Raw genomic sequence first — 7,441 nt, forward strand, 5'->3', positions numbered from 1 at the left:
CCTGTGGATGCTTTGGAGATTCAGCTCCCTCCCAGGGCTTGGAATTCTGCTGGTGCCAGCCCTGGGCCCAGCCACCCAGGGCAGTTTGCAGAACAAAGAGTTGCTTCTCTGCTGTGGCAGCCACGTCAGAAAACGTGTGTGTTGTGAGGAACAAGAAAATACTGGCACAGACCTCCTAAGCCCAGAACAGATAAAAGGGGGGAAAACCCAAACAAAACCAACCCAAACAAAACCAACCCAAGGCAGATGAAGGAGCTCTGAGGCAGAATTATCTTATTAATAACACACAGACCCAGACTGGGGTCCCCTTGGCTTTGCTTATCCTCACAAGAGCAAAACCTGCCCCATCAATCAAGTGATTTCAAATCCAAAGGTGCTTGAAGAATTTTCCCTTTTAAACACAACCAAAATGCTGACAAATAACATGAGAACAAGGGGGATTTTAGGAGGGTTATTTTAAAACAACCCCAAGATTGGAGCTGCCAACATGGTCCATGAATCCACCCCAACACCCAGCCCAGAGAGGGAGCTGATGCCTCCAGCAGGAAACTCCCCCAGTTGGCCAAAGGTCCAAGGTGTATCCCAGGACAAATTTCATCCCAGGAAATCACCCCTGAGCTGCTGCCCAGCAGAGCACAGGCCTTGGATGCACAGCACACTCTGTGTGGTGTTGGGGAGTGCCACATACCCAGACAGGGCCATTATTCCACTCAGGGGGGTGAGAAGAAAATATTTCACACTTGGTGATAATGCCCCAACTTTAAGGCTTCACTTCATTTATTTTTCTGAGTGACAGCTGGCAGTTCACACATTGAAAAGAAAAGGCTTTTTCAAAGTAAAAAAAATAATTTGACAGCATTAGGAGCCTGTTTGCTGTGCCACAGGAAATGCTGGCAGGGCTTGCTGAGGAGATCCTGGTCCTTTTGGTGTTTGAGCCCAGGGCACATTCCATGAAAAAAGCAGGAGGAGCAGAAAGGCAGACACAGAACTGTCCAGTCCTCCCAGCCCATCAGTGCCAGATCACTCAGCAGGATCCCCAGGCCAAGTTGGACACCAGGGATTCCTTTTCCAGCAGTTCAGCTCCTGACAGGGATCCCACCCAGGGATGGCACAGACTGGGCTGGGCAGGACCCCAAACCCCCTTCCCTTTGACACTCCCCCCAAACTGGGCTGGGCAGGACCCCAAACCCCCTTCCCTGTGGCTCTGCCCCCCAAACTGGGCTGGGCAGGACCCCAAACCCCCTTCCCTGTGGCTCTGCCCCCCAAACTGGGCTGGGCAGGACCCCAAACCCCCTTCTCTGTGGCTCTGCTCCCCAAACTGGGCTGGGCAGGACCCCAAACCCCCTTCCCTGTGGCTCTGACCCCCAGACTGGGCTGGGCAGGACCCCAAACCCCCTTCCCTGTGGCTCTGCCCCCCAAACTGGGGTGAGCAGGACCCCAAACCCCCTTCCCTGTGGCTCTGCCCCCCAAACTGGGCTGGGCAGGACCCCAAACCCCCTTCCCTGTGGCTCTGACCCCCAGACTGGGCTGGGCAGGACCCCAAACCCCCTTCCCTGTGGCTCTGCCCCCCAAACTGGGGTGAGCAGGACCCCAAACCCCCTTCCCTGTGGCTCTGCCCCCCAAACTGGGCTGGGCAGGACCCCAAACCCCCTTCCCTGTGGCTCTGCCCCCCAAACTGGGCTGGGCAGGACCCCAAACCCCCTTCCCTGTGGCTCTGCCCCCCAAACTGGGCTGGGCAGGACCCCAAACCCCCTTCCCTGTGGCTCTGCCCCCCAAACTGGGCTGGGCAGGACCCCAAACCCCCTTCCCTTTGACACTCCCCCCAAACTGGGGTGGGCAGGACCACAAACCCCCTTCCCTGTGGCTCTGTCGGACCCCAAACCCCCTTCCCTGTGGCTGTGCCCCCAAACTGGGGTGGGCAGGACCCCAAACCCCCTTCCCTGTGGCTGTGCCCCCAAACTGGGCTGGGCAGGACCCCAAACCCCCTTCCCTGTGGCTGTGCCCCCAAACTGGGGTGGGCAGGACCCCAAACCCCCTTCCCTGTGGCTCTGCCCCCCAAACTGGGGCTGGTGCATATTCCACTACCATATTCCACAGGGGAGAGCCTGGCAATGCTGTTTTAACAACCAGCTCTGGATAAAGAGGAGCCAAATTCCCCACACAACTCAGACAATACAAAGATCCTTCCTCAAGCCTTTCTGTTCTGGCCTCAAGAACTGCAACATCCACCCAGTGAACTTTGGAGTGAGGCTTTTCCTGCCTCTCCAACATCACCCACTGCACTTTGTTTAAAGTGCTCCCATGAGCTCAAAGATTCTACTCAAAAAACCCACAATGCAAAGGCTTTCATTGCTTTAATTCTATTTTCTTCTATTTTATTTCAGCCTCTAATAATGAACAAGTCTCCAATAATGAACAAGCCCCCAATAATGAACAAGTCCCCTAATAATGAACAAGTTCCCTAATAATGAACAAGTTCCCTAATAATGAACAAGTTCCCTAATAATGAACAAGTCCCCTAATAATGAACAAGTCCCCTAATAATGAACAAGTCCCCTAATAATGAACAAGTCCCCTAATAATGAACAAGTCCCCTAATAATGAACAAGTTCCCTAATAATGAACAAGTCCCTAATAATGAACAAGTTCCCTAATAATGAACAAGTTCCCTAATAATGAACAAGTCCCTAATAATGAACAAGTCCCTAATAATGAACAAGTCCCTAATAAAGAACAAGTCTCCAATAATGAACAACACTTTTGGACCTGCCTCCACAATATCCCTGTGAGTTTAATTCCCTTCACCTCCAAAATGTAGAAACTGAAGCACTGAGTAGCAAATTCCTGGTTTTTTTAGGGAGATACCCTCCAGGACTCACATTGTGAGGACATTCCAGCTGCAAAGCAAATCCCAGACTTCCTCTAGAGCAGGTCCTGCTTTTAGCAAGTATAAAACCCACCAAAAAGCAGGTAAAATCAAAGAAACACAAATAAGATGACAAAAAATCACAATATACCATGTTGGAATTGCCCCTACCCTTGTTATTACTGCAAGGCCTCCAAAATACTGTGTTGTACACCCAGACAGACCCCTCTGGCCACAGGGCAGCACTTGGACAGGTTTATTTTGGCTGCAGGCAAAGCAAAGCTCCTGGAGAGCAGCTGATGGATCCTCTGCTCCCAGAGCAGCCTCTGGGCAGCTGCCACATGGACCAGGACAGACCCAACCTCACCCTCCCTGCTCTCTGTTACCACCAACCTACCAAGGGCAGGTTATTTGGGATACTGGGGGGGGAAATTCCTCCCTGGGAGGGTGGGCAGGCCCTGGCACAGGTTGGGCAGAGAAGCTGTGGCTGCCCCATCCCTGGGAGTGTCCAAGGCCAGGTTGGACAGGGCTTGGAGCACCCTGGGACAGTGGGAGGTGTCCCTGCCCATGGCAGGGGGTGGGATGGGATGGGCTTCAAGGTCCTTTCCAACCCAAGCCATCCTGGGATTTGATTCTATGAACTTCTTCCATTCTCCTCCACTTGAAGTCCCTTCCCTCCTTCATCTCATAAAGCAACTTCACGTTTCTGGAGGAACCTCTGAGGTGAATAATGTGCACCTTGAACTGGTGTCTGGTCTAAGGTGGCATTTCCTGTAACAGCGGGGCAGGTCCCTGAGCTGGCTGAGGTGATGGGGGAAGGAGCAACAGAACACAGAGGTTTTCTTTTAGATTTAAGGTGGATATTAGGAAGGAATTCTTGGCTCTGAGGGTGGGCAGGCCCTGGCACAGGTTGGGCAGAGAAGCTGTGGCTGCCCCATCCCTGGCAGTGTCCAAGGCCAGGCTGGACAGGGCTTGGAGCACCCTGGGATAGTGAAAGATGTCCCTGCCCATGGCAGGGGCTGGAATGGGATGAGCTTTATGTCCCTCCCAATCCCAACCACTCTGGGACTCTGTGATCCTAAACCCTGCGCGGCATTGACGGGATAAACACAAGAAGCATCCCCAAAACCAAGGCGGAGAGCAGGGGCAGGGGCGGTGGAAGGGGCAGTGCCCGCGGGGAGGGCGCAGGGATCGGCCCTGCCCGGGCCGGGGGCTCTGACAGCGCGGCGGGCGCGGCTCCCCGCGGGGATCTGTGCCGACCCAGCGGGGCGGAGCAGGGTCTGCCCCGCTCCTGGGGCATCCCGAGGGTTCCCCGAGGGCTCCCCGAGGGCTCCCCGAGGCTCCCGGGGCTCCCCGGCCGGGGCGGCGCTCGGGGCGGGGCCCGGCGGGGCCGCAGGAAGCGGGGCCGGGCCGGGCCAGGACGGCGGGGCCGGGGAGGGCGGCACGGACGGAGCGGGAATGGGAATGGGGCTGGGAATGGGAATGGGAACGGGAACGGGAACGGGAACGGGAACGGGAACGGGGCCGCGCCCCGAGCGCGCCCAAGGCGGGCCCGGCCCGGCCGCACAAAGCGCGGGGGGGGGGCGCAGCCGGCAGGTGCGAGCGGACTCACCGGGTGGGGCGGCGCCGCCGCCTCGGCGGACGGACGGACGGACAGACAGACGGGCTGGGCCGAGAGCGGCGGCGGCGGCGGCGGGACCGGGACCGGGACCCGGCGGGACGGCGGCGGCGGCGGCGGCGGGGCCGGAGGGGAAGCGGAACCGCCGCGCGTGGCCACAGCCCGCGGGGGCGGGCAGGGGCGGGGCACCGCCCAGGGGGCACCGCCCGCCGGAACGGGCCTCGCCGCGGGGCAGGATGGGAGTTGTAGTCCGACCCTCTCTATGGGAATTTTAATAAATATATATATGTGTGTGTATAAATATATATGTTTATCTACCTATGCAATATTATAGATATCTGGGCCACAGCCAGACAAAAGTAAACGAGCCTAACAGGCATAAAAAAAAGTTGTATATATATTTATATTGAAAAATCATATACATTTATATAGATTTTACAGATTTTATAAACTCTATTATATAACATTTACATGATATATTTTATCAATAATAAATTTTAAATATTATCTATAATAAATGGTTTATATATAACATTTATATAGATGTATATAATTTTTGTTTATATATATATATACACACATATGTGTTTGTGTGTATATAAATATAAAAATCACACATAACATTTATCCTTTTTCTAAGGGCTTTGCTCCCTTGGTATCACCCACAGCAAGAGGAAAACAGAAGAGCTTAACAACCTAGAAAAAAAATAAATGTTTTTAATATGTGTGTGTGTGAATATATATATACACACACATATAAATTTTATATATCTATATATCTTTATATATCTAACATTCATAATATATAATACATATTATATTTAACATTTATTATAGGTAACATATAATGTATATTGTGTATATTACAGAACATTATAGAGTATATATTATATATGAAACATCTATATAAGATTGTGTGTGTGTGTGTATATATATATATATATATATATATATAATGTTTATATGTGCTTTCCATCTGACATTCCTTCTTTCCCTGGGCTGTTCAGCTCCTTCCTTTCCCAAAGGGCCCCTGCTGTGGCTCTGAGGCTGCCCCTCTTTCCACGCCTGTTCCTCTCCCTTTCTGACTCAGCTCCAAGTCTGATCCTCCCAAGATCCATCAGCCTTTGCAAACTCGCCCCTGCATCACCTCTGGGCAAACCACAGCAGGTTTGTGACATCCCCTTCCCTCAGCTCTGCTCCCACCCCTCACCCCTCCTCGCTGCCTGAGCCTTCTGCCTCCCAACCCTCTCAGCTCCAGCTCCATTTGCAGAATCCAGAACTCCCCTCCCATCCTTGTTTCCCTCCCCAGGCACAGCTTTTTAGACAAACTAGGAGGGGTTTTGCAGTATTTTTTTTTGTTATAACCATTAATCTGTGTTCAGAAAGCTTTCACTCCCAACACAGCCTTTAACACCCAAACCTTCCCTTCCCTTCCCTTCCCTTCCCTTCCCTTCCCTTCCCTTCCCTTCCCTTCCCTTCCCTTCCCTTCCCTTCCCTTCCCTACCCTTCCCAAACCTTCCCAAACCTTCCCAAACCTTCCCAAACCTTCCCAAACCTTCCCTTCCCAAACCTTCCCAAACCTTCCCAAACCTTCCCTTCCCAAACCTTCCCAAACCTTCCCTTCCCAAACCTTCCCTTCCCAAACTTTCCCAAACCTTCCCTTCCCAAACCTTCCCAAACCTTCCCAAACCTTCCCTTCCCAAACCTTCCCAAACCTTCCCAAACCTTCCCTTCCCAAACCTTCCCTTCCCAAACCTTCCCTTCCCAAGCCTTCCCTTCCCAAGCCTTCCCTTCCCAAACCTTCCCTTCCCTTCCCAAACCTTCCCAAACTTTCCCTTCCCAAACCTTCCCAAACTTTCCCTTCCCAAACCTTCCCAAACCTTCCCTTCCCAAACCTTCCCTTCCATTCCCTTCCCTTCCCTTCCCTTCCCAAACCTTCCCAAACCTTCCCTTCCCAAACCTTCCCAAACCTTCCCAAACCTTCCCTTCCCAAACCTTCCCTTCCCAAACCTTCCCTTCCCAAACCTTCCCTTCCCTTCCTTTCCCAAACCTTCCCTTCCCTTCCCTCCCCAAACCTTCCCTTCCCTTCCTTTCCCAAAACCAGCCAATATTGGCCCTAACAAAAAGCATTCCCTGAGCTCTGCCATCCCCTCACCTTGTCCATGAATCAGAATGAATTGCTCAAGTTCAGCTGAAAAGCTGATGGATGGGAATCATGATATATATTTTACTGATGCATTTTTGCCACTTGCAGTACTTTTTCTCATTGCTCAAAAGATGAGAGAGTAGATTTAGATTTGGTGTAAGGAGGAAATTGCTCCCTGTGAGCGTGGGCAGGCCCTGGCACAGGTGCCCAGAGGAGCTGTGGCTGCCCCATCCCTGGGAGTGTCCCAGGCCAGGCTGGACAGGGCTTGGAGCACCCTGGGCTGGTGGGAGGTGTCCCTGCCCATGGCAGGGGTGGCACTGGATGGGATTTAAGTTCCCTTCCACCCCAAACCATTCCATGATTCTGGAGCCCTCTGGGCTGAGCCAGGTTGGGAGAGCTGGGGGGGTCACCTGGAGAAGAGAAGGCTCCAGGGACACCTGAGAGCCCCTGGCAGAGCCTGAAGGGACACCAGGAGAGCCGGGGAGGGACTGGGGACAAGGCCTGGAGGGACAGGACACAGGGAATGGCTTCCCACTGGAAAAGAGGAAATTTAGATGAGATATTGGGAAGGAAACGCTGGCTGGGAGGGTGGGCAGGCCCTGGCACAGGTTGGGCAGAGAAGCTGTGGCTGCCCCATCCCTGGGAGTGTCCCAGGCCAGGTTGGACAGGGCTCGGAGAACCCTGGGCTGGTGGAGGTGTCCCTGCCCATGGCAGGGGGTGGGATGGGATGGGCTCCAAGGTCCTTTCCAACCCAAGCCATCCTGTAATTCTGTGATTCAGATTTCCTTTGCCCAGGCTCTGACATCAGGCA

The 7,441-nt window shown here is 53.2% G+C and overlaps 1 protein-coding gene across 1 annotated transcript in view; it reads right to left on the reverse strand.

Annotated features, from left to right (window-relative positions):
- PAK2 (p21 (RAC1) activated kinase 2) overlaps window positions 1-4,646 on the reverse strand; it is a 48,488-nt gene extending 43,842 nt beyond the window's left edge. The window contains exon 1 of the mRNA XM_071566149.1: window positions 4,479-4,646. The gene's annotated coding sequence lies outside the window, so the exon portion shown is untranslated. The remainder of the gene's footprint in view (window positions 1-4,478) is intronic.
- Window positions 4,647-7,441: the final 2,795 nt, after the last annotated feature.

Source organism: Pithys albifrons, chromosome 11 (assembly GCF_047495875.1).
Source record: "Pithys albifrons albifrons isolate INPA30051 chromosome 11, PitAlb_v1, whole genome shotgun sequence".
Taxonomy (NCBI): domain Eukaryota; kingdom Metazoa; phylum Chordata; class Aves; order Passeriformes; family Thamnophilidae; genus Pithys; species Pithys albifrons.